This window comes from Bos grunniens, chromosome 11 (genome assembly GCF_055505025.1).
Source record: "Bos grunniens cultivar Pamir isolate PY7600 chromosome 11, Bosgru_T2T1.0, whole genome shotgun sequence".
Lineage (NCBI taxonomy): Eukaryota > Metazoa > Chordata > Mammalia > Artiodactyla > Bovidae > Bos > Bos grunniens.
In genome coordinates this window covers 42,765,948-42,780,948 of record NC_141175.1, presented here as the reverse complement: position 1 = coordinate 42,780,948, position 15,001 = coordinate 42,765,948, and the positions used below count along the sequence as shown (strand labels likewise).

Below are 15,001 nucleotides of genomic sequence, written 5' to 3'. Positions count from 1 at the left end.
GTTTCCAATTTTTTGACAACTGTGGCACTACTTACTATTTTCCATCAATCATAAATTATCTGATTTTTGGAATAAAGATTTGAAATTCATTTCTGTTGTGGATCCTCTTTCCATGTCTTTACTTGACCAAAAAATATTTTTTTGACATAGAAATATGTACTCTTAATAAATGTTGGTGATACTACTTTTGAACAAAAGAAAGTAGGATATGGGACTAGAGATTATTTAGCTTTACCCCTTATTGATAATACTTTATAGAAGGAAGCATAAATTACCTTATATAGTTTAGATTGTTCTGAAAAAAATGCATGTGCTTTTTAAATTCTAATACATCCTAGAGGTAGCAATGGTTTCTGCCTATAAGCTGATAATTAATAATTGAAAATAAATAAGCATGACTCCATTTTTCCTAAATTAGGGAAATTGTCCCAATAGTTAATCAGAAATTCTGCACTGGATCCCATCTGGGGGTCTCCTGAATCCTGAAAATTCTGAACATAAAATTTATACATTAGTGGTCAAATACTTCTGATTTTACTTATTTAACAGTGAGAACAAGCCAAGCTTACAAATACCCCGGAGATAGATGGTGCTTTAAAATTTTCAAGGACGAGAAGTTTTGGCTATCAATAAATTACTTAACCTTCAGGTTGAGAGAGTATATATCTTCATATTGTATCACTATAAACAATTGGTAGCAAATATAGATAAAATTAAAATGCTGGCAAGCTTTGTTCATTCACTTTTTAGAAAAACAAGTAAAACCTTAAAGCGAGATGTGTAGAAATTTGCTACTACGTGATACTTGAGTACTTTAGTCCATTTTATGTTATGTAACATGGGACTTGGACTGTTTTTATGACCTATGTTTTATTTCCACATGAAGATAACCCAGATTTTTAAAAAAGTAAGTTTGAAAAATTTCAAAATGGACTTGCCAAAACCAGCACTCAGAAATATGTGTGCTTTCAACCACACGTACACAGGCACACTTTTAATTTACCTAAACAAGAGGATCATGGTTTTTTCGCTAAAATCCAATTGTTATTAATTTTAGGTTGGGGGGCGGCGTGGGTGTGATGGCTGCAAACGGATTGCCAGTCTCTTAACAGTTCATCATTCTTGAATGATAGAAGTGTAGCAGCAACCTTCTGAGAAAAATCTTTCCTGTAGATTTTACTTTGTCCATGCCAGGACAAATTGCGTGCTAAGTTGGAATAATTCTGAGATGGAAGACACCTCCATGACTGTCCTTGGAATACTGAGGAGCTGACATTCCTCTTTGGAAGATGAGGGGAGAATGCCCCCTACCCTCTTAGTTGATGATTTACCGTGCTCTCCCCTGAAGCCACAACTGATGATCTGTAAGCTTGTTGAGTTTTGAAGCAAATACTAAATATAATCAATATATAAAAATTAAAAAAAAGAGAGAGAAAAAAATGCAATGAAAATTTATGACCTTAACATTCCTTCAGGGTCAAGCAATTTATCAAATTCTCTCACTTTCTGGTTTCAATTACACAGCCATTGTGGAAGGAACTTATTTTAGCAGGTTCATTTGCCTCAGTGGGGAATACAGGACTTTGGCCTAATGCTTCACCTTTAGTGCAGGCCATTTGAGCCTTAGAACAAATACCAATCATCACTCTTTGGGAAAAAAGAATCTGCATCGGCATGGCCTATTGGAATGGGGTTTCTGTCAAGGTAAACGGTTGTCGGCAATGACTGTGGTAGAGTGGCGATAAATCCCATTTTATTGCTGAAAAATTCCAGCTTCTCTCCATGCCTGACAGCTCCCACATTCTCATACCCATTTGGGCAATTTCTGCGCTCTGTCCATCTGGTTCTCATTACCTCTCAACCTGCCTGCGTCTGATCCAGAAAAAGTGCAGGTCAGAAACAGGGGAAAAGAAACCGAGGTGATGGACAAAACAGAAAGCAGGGGGGTGGCCTTTGGAGGTCGGGGTAGAGGTGAGGGAATGACAGGAAAGGGGGATCCCACTTAGGTGCGCACCGGCCGCTGGAAGGGGCCGCTTAGATATATTACAGAAAGATAATAACACAGCTTGAGCCTGGAAGTCAGAGGGACCCGTATCTTTGGATTCAAGCCTTTCAAAGGCACCTGCTTTGAGGTGGAGGAGAGAGAGAATGTGGTAGATATGGGTGGAAGGGGCTAGACTAAGGGACAGCCCAGTCCATCCCATCTGTCAGGGGTACTGTGTCACAGGGGAGAAAGGCGTCAAGTTCAGCATCAAACAACATGAAGCTTGGAGTCCCGTGTACACAACTGGCATGCTTCCAAATATAGGGATGAAACTGCTGGAGATTCAATTTTGATTCAAGAATGTAAGTTTTTTAGAAGAAGAAAACTCTAGGGCCACCAACAACATTGTCTCCCTTTATTTTTCAAAGACAATTAATATTTAAAAATGAACTAATAGGCACTTTCATGGAATGGTTCATTCATGGAATGACAGGACTGGCAGTGAGTGGCCCCCAGTGACACATATGGTCATTTTTTGGAATTGCTGTGCATTTACGCCTTTGGAAAGTTGGTCTCATTCTCTGAAGCTGAAAACCTTTTGATCATAACTGCTTCTGACCTAAAATTACCCACCATCACCATAAGATGCCTCTTGGGGACAAAGATATAAATATAGTAAATATCTGCTAATAGATATGAATAACAAGTCCACTTAGACAGTATCCTAAATTAGACTAGGATGAAACTGTGTAACTTTTATATGTAAAAATATAATTTTTTCTTCTTATTTTGATGGGGTTGTGATAGCTAATACTAAAAATTTGGAAAATATATGAAAGTAAAAGTGATGAAATAAATACAAATATTTTTACTGAATAAAAATTTTGGAATCAGATGAATGGTTACTTAGATGGTGGTTGTTTCATCACCTGTTGTGATGGCAAAGTTTGCGATTTTGTCTTAAAACCAGGTATGATCATGTGTTCTTACATATGTTGGAAAGCAGAGGCACTGCTATGATTTTCAGGCAGAATCTCTTACTCTAGATATGTTTATACAGACAATATGTCTTAGCGTGTTTTGGATCCTCGGGGTACAAGACCTCAAAATTCACTTTTTCACAGTCAGACCCCTAATGCTATCATGAGTATCTTGGTTTTATTGGTTGAATTCTAGTATCAAGATGATGTGAAATTTTAGTTACTGAGCCATACCTTGCAGATAAGTAATACTGGCCTCTAATATTTAAGATTTAATTTCAAAAGTTTCAAGTCATGCATGTGTGAGAGAATTTCTATCAAATGTATCTGAAATTGTAAGTAAACTCTGCGTGAGACATTTGAGTGGAAAAAGAGGTCATTTATAAAAATTTTAAGTTAAAATGACTAAACAATCTGGAGTGAAGTAAATTACAGATGATCAAAAATGGAAGTTTGCTATTTGGCAACTTTAAACTGAATACTTTCTGTCAACAAATACAGCTCTGAAACAGACATTTTCATGTGTACATATTAAAAGGCATAAACTTTTGGCTACTATTACATATCCATTAAAATGGCCATAATATATGGCATCTCTAATTTGGAAAGGAATTTCAGATTCTTAGCCAAAAAAGAATCTCATTTGAACTCAACTTTTCAGTACTGTACATATGTCAGAGAGATGTGATCACTGAAACTCTAAAGGATATTTGTTTCTTTTAATAGCATAGCAGAAAATTAATGGCATGGGGGAGGGTGAAGTGACAATTTAACTTGATGCTTGATAGCTGTTTACTTACCATTGTGTGCCCAGAGTTCAATGTCCTGTAAAAGAAAGCGGGAAATAAAGAAACCACAACATTCATATGGCTTTTAGGAAACTTAAGACACATGGAAGAAAGTGCTTAGAAAGCCATTGAGATGTTTACAAAACAAATCATTTACATTTAACTTTTGTGTATGTAAAACCTGGAATGCCCATAAAGACAGAACCAACTTTAGCTATAAGAAATATTTTGGCATCAAAATGGTTAATAGTATTATAGCTTCAAAAGAGCCTATTGGCTCACCCTCAAGGATGCCCTGCAGTTGTTGTTAAAGTCATCAGATGAAGCTAGCCTTCTCAGCTAGCCTTTAGATTTGTCTGCTAACAGTAAAAATACTATAATAAATCGGTAACATATGTTGCCAGGCAAGGAAAAGTGATATAAATAAAGAGAGTAGGAGACCCAAATCAAGTACAATGTGAAAAGAATTTAACTTTCAATCTATTGGTTGGCTAATTACCATTTGAAAAGTAATTTGAAAGTGTTACTGTTATTTGCTTATATTCTTCCTCATTATTTTTTTTTTTTTCCTCTTCAGATTGCATTCTTACCCAAATTCTCTTCGTGATTGCCTGTTTTGCGGCTTTGGGGTAAGTCCCAGTTTTCCACAACCTTAAGAAAAAAAAAAAATGCATAACATAAAAGATGCCAAAAAGACTTATGTGTCCTGATGTGTGGGTTTCGTGAAATATACATGGGTTTGTTGAGGAGGAGGGCGGCTAATGAAATAAAGAGAAGGGGTTTGTTTCTGCAAGAATCCAAGAGTGTGTGAAAGTGTGCATTGCAAACGAGTCTCCCATCAGGAAAGCCACCTCTGGAATGGAAATGACAAAGCTTGGAACACACACAATCAATTATTTTCACTAGCATTTAAAATATAGAAAACAAAATCTGCTTTGGGAATTGACTGAATATTTTATTTAGCTTTTTTATTGAGACATCCTTTGAAAAATGGCATAATATAAATAGTTTTACAAAGCAACAATATAATCAATCTCTAAACTAGAATATAAATCAAGGATTTCATTAACTGCTGGTAGCCAGTTTGAATTGTAGTCTTGTCCATAATGCCTATCTATCTATGTATGTCCAAGTTATATTAAAAACCTTTAAATGGCTTTGTAATATCAGCTACATCTAGCTATTATAATAATTAATGGTACTGTTTTATAAATCAATACATGTATTCTTGATAAATTCATATCCAGTTAATGGTGTAATTTAAATAAAAAATTAATGTAATAAAGGACATACAGAAATGGGCAGGAAATCTTTAAAGGTTAAGAGACAAATTTGTCTAAATTCATTTTTAACCTGTTTTGAAAAAAGTTTGTATTTAAAATCAGCAGAGATTTACCTTGTTTTTGTGAAACGAATCTTGTCATGTCTAATGGTATAATGGTATCTGGTATTGGATTTGTAAGGTATTTTCCTTTTTTAACTGCTGAGTTTTAATTATGTACTTATTGTACTGTTGGGGGTTTTACTACCACTGTATTCTTGACTGTTCTTTAGAAAAAGAGAACAAAACAAACTAAAATCCTCCAACCAGTCATGTATTTTCAATACAGGAATGAAATGTAAATGCTCTTTTTAAAACACGTATTACTAAATGAACTGTGCTGAAAATCTCCAAAGTTATACACAAATTTTATTTAGGGGGAAATCTGGCTGATTAGTTCAATGAATTTACATGTGTAAGAGCTCAGTGTTTTTACTGCTTTCACTGAATGAACATCCTAGGGATGTTAGAAAGAAAAGAAAAGAAAAATGCATTGAAGAGTCCACAGTGTGTTTTAACGCTGTACACGGGTGGAGAAACATTCTACAAAGAGAAGAGTGTATTATTGTTCTAATTTTAGAAATATATATCGAAGGTGTATTAAGGAGATTTGGAAAAACAACTGAATGTTGTAGGTGATCAAATACAACCTTAAATCATTCCAAATAAAATTTCATTCCGTTTATAGAGTAAGCATTTCACACAAAATATCTTTCAGAATTATGCAGACCAGTCTGCCCTGCCATTCTCCGTGACATGGTGCAGAAATGTTACTTTAATCCACTGAGCTTTTTCTGACATTTTTCTTAACATTGCTGAGCCTTATTTAGAGCAGCAAAGGAGATGTGTGCAGTTTCCTTTGACACTGATGGGTGTTTCAAAATGTTACAGGAGAGAGAGAGAGAGGGAGAGAGAGGAGAAAAGATTTGCTGCCAGTCACTTCATCAATAGAGCTACAGGAGCAATTACTATTTGTTAAAAGTTTCCATTTCAAATGAAGCTAAATTTTAAAGAAGCCTCATTCCTTTAGAAGAGCTGCTGTCTGGAAGAGGACGGGAGAGAACACACATTAGAGATTGCATGTTAACGTGTACTCAAGTACTGGAATCATTTGAAACGTATTGTGTTTTTAGATGAAACCTACAGCAAAACCACTCCTAAGAGGCTTAATTTAGGTTTTATAGGAAGAACATAAAAAAGACCAGGTTACAGCCACACACTGAAATATGGGGTACATTTTAAATATCTTCATTTAAAAACGTATGTTTATTTTCCCTCCTGGGATCACTAACGTGGGTCTCGACAGAGAAAGCGAGGACATGCTACATTCTTAAAAATTATCTGTTAAAGGGATCACATTCCAAGACAGGTTTGAGCATTTTTATGACTACAGATAACCTCTTAATTATGTCGCTGCCTTCCACTTGTTAATCAGAGACATTCAGCACGGTTAACCAGAGAATGGTTGCCTTTAGAAGACTACAGTATTTTTTAAGGACTAGAAACACTTTATTCCTATCATCATATCATTGCATGTATGATTTTAGCACTGCTAGAAACTTACCTGCTTGAAATACCAAACACCAAAGACAAGGTCTAGTTGCCTGTAATGGTGCTGTTAATTACTTCAGACTGTGCAGCTCATGAAAAATTTTAAGGGATAGATAATTTTACTTTTCTTGCCTCTCCCTGTCTGGCTCCTTCACCTCTCACACAATTCTTCTGAACAATTTTAGTTGTCTTCTGTGGTCACCAATGTCTGAGATACTCAGAAACCCTTTCAGAGAGCAAGGTGTGAGTGGAGTAAATAAAATCATGTTTCACTGTTGGTATATCAACCCTCCTAGGTAGTTTTCCTGCCAGCCAACCTGCGTGCTGTTAAGGCCCATAAAATTATGCAATAGTGACTTCTTTGGAGGTTCTTTAATCAGATAATGGCCGGTGTTAGGAGGGAAGGGCCCAGGGCGATGTTGCTGGCACTTAACACTGGGCTCGGTCATTACTTGTCTGGTAGAGACCAATAAACAGCTGATTACTATCCTATAAGGAGCCAATATTTTACATTTATCCTAGTTATTTTCTTCTTCTCTTTGCAACTTCTCATAACAACAAGCATTTGTCAAGAAGACCTACGAGCGGTAACCTCACAGGCCCCTTAAAATTTAGAATTTTCCTAGCGTGAAATGATGCCTTTTGTGAAATGGTGAGAATGATTTTGGTTTTTACAAGAGCAGAGGTTTGATTACTTTAAAGCCCATTTCTTTCAGATGTGGAGACCCCTGGACATCATCCCCCCTTCTCCCGTCCCCTTCTCTCCTCTATGACAGGTTCACAGGCTGCAACCAAGGGGTTTTAAAATGCAAATATTTATACTTGAGCTCTGGCAATAACAGAGTCAGTTTGCTTCCTCTGTTAGCCTGTGATAATTGATGCTTCATACCTGGAACTACGTTTCATTTCTCTCTTTACACATGAAGATATTATATAAATAAAAGATAACTTATGGAGAGGAAGCAGCCATTTGAAATAATAATCCTAAATTTGACTGGGTAATCTTTTAAGGCTTAAAGAGTCAGAGATGCAGATTTCCACACTTTTAAAGGAAACCTGATTACAACCAGGAAATGTGTGCATTTTTTGAAAGTCTATTGAATTTGAATGCCTGAGTGGGTCAAAAAAGAAAAAAAAAGAAGGATTAAAGGAAGGCAGAAGAGAAAAAGATGTGAATGTTACATATACTTTAAACTAAGGTATTCAACCTCGTTTAGACTTCTTGTTACAACGTTACTGACTCTGTATCAGAATATAATTTTTTCATGACCTATGTAAATTGCAAAACAGTGAGTCATAAAATGCCTCTCTTGCCTGGGATCCTCATCTTAGAATGAACAGCAGTATACCCAGAAGAACTGGACCCTAATTTCAGAACCTCATACAAAGCCAGGCAATTCTTGAGCCAAACAAACAAAGGGGGTGTAAGTGATTTCATTTATTTTGATAATCCTCCTCCTGCACAGGGGCATTTTGCTGTCTTTGTCAAAGTGAATGACAACAATTTGGCCAACTCTCTCTGAGCTGCACTCAACAGTGACAGGCAAATTATCAGAGGCCCTGCACTTCTTATTATCAGAGGAGAAGCCATCAGGGGGACGCATGGAGGATACCTCTCCCTTGTCACTATTTGTCAGTGGGACAAGGGCCACTGCTATGGGTAGCTGACAGGTAATTTCAACAATAACAATTACTCCTATTACTGGTGTCATAAACAATTCGCCCAAGGCATGACAATAGCAAAGCTTTATAATTCAATGCCATATAAATAAATGCCAGCAGGTAACAAGTAATTTAGCTCCAATCAAGCTTTCACCCCAGCATTAATATTGTTATTGCAAGAAAATGGAAAATTGAAAAAAATTCAATATGTTAATGAATTAAGAGAGGTTCAAGGGCTAGACAAGAGGGGTTGAAAGGGAAACCAAAATTATTATGGTATCATATTTGATGCCATGCTGGGGGCCAAACAGCAGTATAATTACTTTAAGATTAAGAAGGGGATCAAAAGTACTGTTTGCCTCTGACTTCAGACCTGGGAAAAACATGACACAGCCTTTCAAAATCCGCCTCTGTCCAATTTCTGAGGAATATAAGTAGAAATATGAGAATGTGTATGTAATGTAGCATCTTGCTGACTTTTTGTTCCACCTGAAATATTTCATTGGAAACAGAGGCATGAGTACCAGAGGAACATTTCCATCTGTTTAAGGAAATCGCATCCGCACCTGCTTCCTTTACATTAAGTCTCAGACTGAAACTATTGTAATAAGCATATTTTTATCTGTGCTCCAGGTAGGGCTGCGAACTCCTCCTTGCTCTCCAGCTGTCCACCTTTTGGAAGTGGGCTCAAGGATACCGTCCCATCTTCCTCTGTAAAACTTCCTGATCAAACCAATGTGCAGTTTCGCTACTTGTCCTGCAAGACAATGTGTCATCATGGTGACAGCAGTAAAAGAATTTGAAAATCTCTAATTAGGGGAGCTGCAGAGCAATTAACGCATGTCAAATTTCACTTCATCAAGTGCCACTCTAATTTTCCCTCTAAAAATTAATGGATTTTTTTTTCCTTTTGGTATGTGTGTGTGTCCCCTTAAGGCAATGTTGATTCAAATCTGCTCAAGATGCAGTGTTGCACAGCTAAGCATCTTCTTGATTACAATCCGCCACACTTCTAACTGCGCTCATTCTCACTGCCACGGATACTTTGTCAACAGTCAAATTACACCACGCTGATAACAATGCATAATGGTGTTCCTCCTCCGAGGCCCCTGGCAGGAGATGGGGTTCATAAAAATGTGATGTTTTCTTCTCAACTGTTTCTCAAGGAAGTTTGTATGACCAGGTCACTAGTTAGGCATTCATTTTTTGAAATGAATTCGTTAATTTCAAGGAAAGGAGAGAAATGATGGCATATGAAAACAGCTCATTGAAAAAAGGAATCAGAAGAAGAATGAGGAATTGAAAATATCCGTGGCCAAAGTTTTGCTTAAACACTTTGTTCGAAGACATTTTCAAGAGCACTATTCTTGGTTAAATACCAGGATTTTTTTTTTTTTTTTCTTTACTTATGGGCTATAAACATTGGAAGCCTCTCTTGAACAGACAGTATTTAGATTATGAGAGAAGTTTGTTTAACTGCCGTATTTGCCAGAATCCTCAAAACATTACAGGACACAGAAGATAAATGACTTTTTTTTAAGGTCAGGACTGTATATTCCAGATAAATGTTGATTCATTTTAACTATTTTTTATCCTAGTTGCTTGTTGCAGATCTGTATCTGAGTCACCAGCCCATAGGAGGAATATTTCTCACTGAAAAAATGAAAGAAACACAGTGATTAGATGATCTTACTTTCAGTCTTTTTAGAGATTATTCAGATTTTATGTCTAAAACACAATCGGATCCAGAACAAAAAAGGGGAAATTAAACAAAATGCTTGATGTGTATCTTTGCAGATTGTTCAGGGAGTAGAGAACATTCACATGGATGACATTTCAGTTTTCTCATCATGTAAGTATATTTTTGGTTATGTTTTCTCTAGTCATATTTAGTAAAATATCAAATTCATGGAATGTACACTTCATTTTTAAAAAATTCACAGGTTGAGTCCAACTTTTCATTCACTGACAACTAACTTGAAAATCTAAAATTTGATATTTTGAGGTTTGTATTTCCAAATATCAAAAATTTCTTCCTTCTCATAAGGCATGTTCTTAAGTGGTCTATTTCAAACAAAAGAAAATGACATTCCACTTTCAGCTAGCAAATGTTAGATTTCTCTCAAAGCTGACTGGGGACTCACTTGGAAGTTTTGCCATTAGACTCACACAAATTGAATTATATTCATCTTTCCCAAATATTGTTCTTCAAACTCTATAAATATAGCAATACTAGGTTTCAAGTTTCATGTGACTTGTTTACAAATAAAGGTATCTTGAGGGGGGGGGGGAAAACAAGCTCTTTGTACTTCAGAAGGACAAAAACCTGGAACAATCTCGTATTAAAACATTAACAAAGGATTGTAAAGGGAAATTTAAAGGGATAAAACTTGATTATATAATGCAGTCCAGCAGTAATCAATTCTACCTTCAATATCTTGCTTTTGTTTTCCAAATGCTAAATAAACAATACATAATGCATCCCTCATCAGCCAAACCATGGAGGCTCTGTGCTCAAATAACAGGAAACATATTCAATTTTCCTAACAGAAGACAGTTCATTAAGCTGTGCCACATCAAATAAAACTTTAATTTCTCCAGCATCAGAGTCGCAATGAAAGCAATTGAAGAAGATGAGCCATATGGTACTTCTATCAGCAAACACATATTGCTCATTCCCCCAAAGTTTTCTAATTCTGCTCCCCAGACCTGTGTAATATAGATAATGTGCTCCGAGAGCAGCAACCATGAGCTATCTAGTGTACACTTCTAATACTGTATTTAATGGGAAATAATGAATCATAAAAGCCTAGAGAAGACGGCTTTTGCTAACCTAAATCTCAGCTGTAATTTCATTGTTCTGTGCCTAAGATGCTGTTTGCCCTTTCCAAACAACAGCAGTTGAGCATAATTATGCTGCCTCAAACCTGGGCTGGCAAAAGCATCTCTAATAGAACCAACCAAGTTTCTATTAACTCCTGAATTTCTGAATTTAATGATGTGCTGATGCAGGCATGGAGATAACCAAGCATGTGTCGTTTCCAAACCCAAAGAAACATTTTCTCCTTCTGCTCTGTGGTCAGACTGCTCAATGCTTTATATTTCCTCCTCCACTCCCTCCTCCCCCCACCCCCAACCCATGCAACAGGAGTGGCATGATTAAAAATGAGGAGATTTTCTTGTTATTAGCGAATTTGACATTTGCCTGATGAAATGCACATAAAATGTGAAAGCCCCACAGTACTCAGAAGAAATGTCTCTGCTCCAATCCAGGCAACCAAGATGAAATCATTTAAGTAAAGGACGGTACATCTTTTCTCAGAATGTGGAGATTGGATTATAAATGAAAACCAAATATCGCAGAGCTTTTACAGTGATGGTATTTTGATGCATGTGAAGTGTCTGGTGTTACATCTCTCACCTTAACTGCTTGGATTATTAACCTAAACATCATACACATGTTCACGTGCAGCAATTTCTCTGTCCTGGGTCCAGCCTGTCTTCCGGCAAGAGACTGGGTTTGGGGCTTAATTCCTTTGAAGAGAAAAAAAAAAGTTTCTATTCCCTCTCCCCGTCACTGCCCCCCCACAAATAGGTTAATGAATTTAGCTTTTCCATTTTTAAAGCTCATCAAATCAATATTTTCCTAACACAGTGCTAATTGAAAATACCATCAAATAACACTGTGGCTATATATTGAAAACATATTTTAATGGTTTTGTTTGTTTTGGTATCATATGAGCCAAGGATGGTTGAATTAAAAGGAGACTTTTAAAAGTTAGAGATTGCCTTTTTAAAGCTTATTAAAATCAGCATGTTACATGCCTGTCTCTGAATTAGCTCTACACACTTGATTGCCATCATTAACACTAGTTGTTTGGTGTTGCTCTGTGGTGGCTCAAAGCAGATTCCTACTAGTTATTAACTTGAAATCTCTTTTCATTGAAATTAAAAAAAAAAAAATGCTGGTCTGTGGAAGAAACAGTCACCAAAAGAAACAGGCCTATGAGACTATGAAAGGACCAACAGGTAAAAGAAGGACAGTCACGTCTAAAACACACTCAGGAAAAAAAATCACGACAACAACACAGAAGCAGTCCATTGATTATATTTCATGAATGCCTTAAAACAAATGTTTAAACAGTTTTCTGAAACAGTGCAGAAAACCCCTGCATGCTCCACTGGCTAGCAATGACAATGGCCTATTGCAATGTAAAACACGCTGGAGAATAAAAAGGTGCTTTTTGTTACCATTTTATCAAAGCTGTTCATCTTCGAGCTGCAGGCAGCATTTTGCTGGAATTGCAGATATTTCTCTGTCCAGGCTCCTTTGTTTGTGCATCTCATTTGCATATATTTATCTCCAGCTGAGGGTGCTTTCTGCTCATTAAGGCCTCCCTTCCCATTATTTCATAAGCCAGCTGCTGAGAGAGATTTCACCTGTGGTGACTGAGAAAAGAGGGGTGAAAAACTAAATTCTTCATAAAAAGGAAATCTTCTGAGTCTCTTCCCCTATAAATGGGCACCATTTGTGTTAAACAGCCTCTTGTCATGATAGATGCCTCTGGAGGTCAGGGGTTAAAGTTGATTTGAAGGTCAGCAGTAAAACAACAGACAAACCAGACGCCAAACTGGTTCCTTAGCTGTCGGTGGGAGCTGTGGTACAAACAGGTCTTGAACCTTTTTCAACCTCTAATAAAACAGGGGATGAATCTGAAGTGGATCAACCAGGCCCCTGAGGCAGCAGCACAGAAAACACAAATAATATCAATATCAGGCAGCCACAGGAAACAATGGGGCATTTCTCCGTGCTCCATGCATGCTGCTATTGTTTCAAGGGCTGGGGAATTAATTCCACTTATTTATTTAAGGCGTGTCAACTCACTGCCTAAACCTGTTTCAGTGTCAAGATGAATAAAACTTTTATGGCTCATAAAATAGAGCCATTCATCTCAATGCTCTTTGTGGTGCATGTTTTTTTTTTTTTTTTTCCTGGCATACTGAGTTAGGCCTCTGCTCCTAAATGGTTACATCTGAACTGTTGCTGTGATCCACACCATATTAGAGAAAAAAATGATTTCGCCGGCAAATGGATCTCAACAGAAATGACACAGAAAAGCATTTTAGCTGCGATGGAATAGTCCCCAAATTCCTCCCAAATCCTCATCATGCGCTTGCATCTGTTTTGAGCATGCATTATTGACAAAGCAGAAGTTGTGTTATTTTAGGGGAAAGTTAAAAAATGATAGTAATAAAAAGTTAGTTTTCTAGAATATCACGTATTTCATTTGACTTTAGAAATGCAACCTGCTTAGGATAGCTGCTTCCCATTCATCACCTTTGGACCAAGTTTTCACTGTTGTGTACTCAGTTTGCACCAACAGAATAATTCAAATGCCTTCTTTAGCTCTACTGCTTTGAATTTTAATTTTGAACAGAAAATGCCAACATAAAAAGAAAATATACATTTCAGCGTATTTTTGGATTATACAATTTTTCAAAGTTCGGTTGTAGAGTCAATTTTCCTTTTTATTTCCAACTCATGACTTTAATAATAATGTAGTCCTCATAAACAAATTAACATTTATGAAGTGCCACAACCAGTGCTAAGCACACACGTGTTCTCATGCAATTGTTAGTGCTAGTTTAATCCAAGTCACACAAACCCGTTTAGAATAGTAAGAATACTCTTCAGGATCCAGAGCGTACCTTAGAAAGGAAAATAGTCCAGTCAAGCAATGTCATTCTAGCAGATGCTTTAACAGGGAACATCATATGAACCAGATTGCTTGATATTAAAATGAGCAAAAGGAAACCATTCCATGGTATTTCACAAATTCTCCAGTCATGGGTTAAATCATGTCCACTGCAACTCTCTGCTCTGTTGCAATGTAAATTGATTTGTGGATGAGTCACTGTGTTGTCCCAGTTGCTTTGCTTTGGAGGTCTCCAGTGAATATTGTAGCCTTTACTTATGGATGTCAGATTATTTCTAATTTAGTCAGTCAGTAGGCCAGTTTTTCTGCATGCACTCAAGTTTTTCCAGCAAGTAGATTATTTGACAATGGCCCAGACAGAAGTTGTACTTTCACATTTGGTTCATGGGTAAAGATGCCACCCTGGAGGTGTGGGGTTCAGTTTTTGGGTGCCAAGCACTGCTTAAGGGTCCATTGCATGCTCTTTCCCATTTGAACTGGGGCGTGGACCAGAGCTCTGCATGGGGGTGGTCCCTTTACCAAGCACTCCTGTTTGAAAATGGAATTGCTTTCAAGTGGCCACCAGACCCTGAGAAAAATATTTCAACTCACAATTGATTAGGTTTTGGTAATCTATGGCAATGTGTTCTCATTTAAGCATGGAGCAGGAGATTTTTCTTCGATGACCCTTTACAGTTTAAAGAATGCAAGCAGTCCTGCTTCACAGAAGAAATGCAAGTTGTGGTTGGAGAAATTTTCTAACTTATTGAAGGCAGTTTTTATCCTCCTCTTTGTACACCCTCTGCCTTCCCAAAGCATTTTATAGCTCCCTCTGCATCTGAGTTATCAATTTTCTCTCAGACCTTCCACATTACATTTAACCCCGCTCCCATCCCCCAACCTAGGCCCTCCCAGTAACCAGCAAAAACACAGTTTACTCCCCCCGCCAAGTCTGCACTCCGGTCTCTCGTTCTACTTTTGCTCTAATCTAATCACTAATTCTTAAGCTTGGCCAAATA

At 37.1% G+C, this 15,001-nt stretch overlaps 2 long non-coding RNA genes across 3 annotated transcripts in view; one reads left to right on the top strand and one right to left on the bottom strand.

The window, feature by feature from the left end:
* Nucleotides 1-4,070: 4,070 nt before the first annotated feature.
* The window catches only part of LOC147362999 (uncharacterized), a 43,288-nt gene continuing 32,357 nt past the window's right edge, over nucleotides 4,071-15,001 (top strand). Inside the window, exons 1-2 of one of the 2 annotated variants that reach the window (XR_015135865.1) lie at nucleotides 4,071-4,381; nucleotides 10,084-10,138. This is a non-coding gene — a long non-coding RNA (uncharacterized LOC147362999). The remainder of the gene's footprint in view (nucleotides 4,382-10,083; nucleotides 10,139-15,001) is intronic. The other variant, XR_015135864.1, reaches the window with a different exon arrangement.
* LOC147363000 (uncharacterized) lies at nucleotides 9,804-12,671 on the bottom strand. Its single transcript, XR_015135863.1, has 3 exons — nucleotides 12,538-12,671; nucleotides 11,708-11,820; nucleotides 9,804-9,939 (listed from the first exon to the last, which is right to left on the bottom strand). It is a non-coding gene; the product is annotated as an uncharacterized LOC147363000 (long non-coding RNA).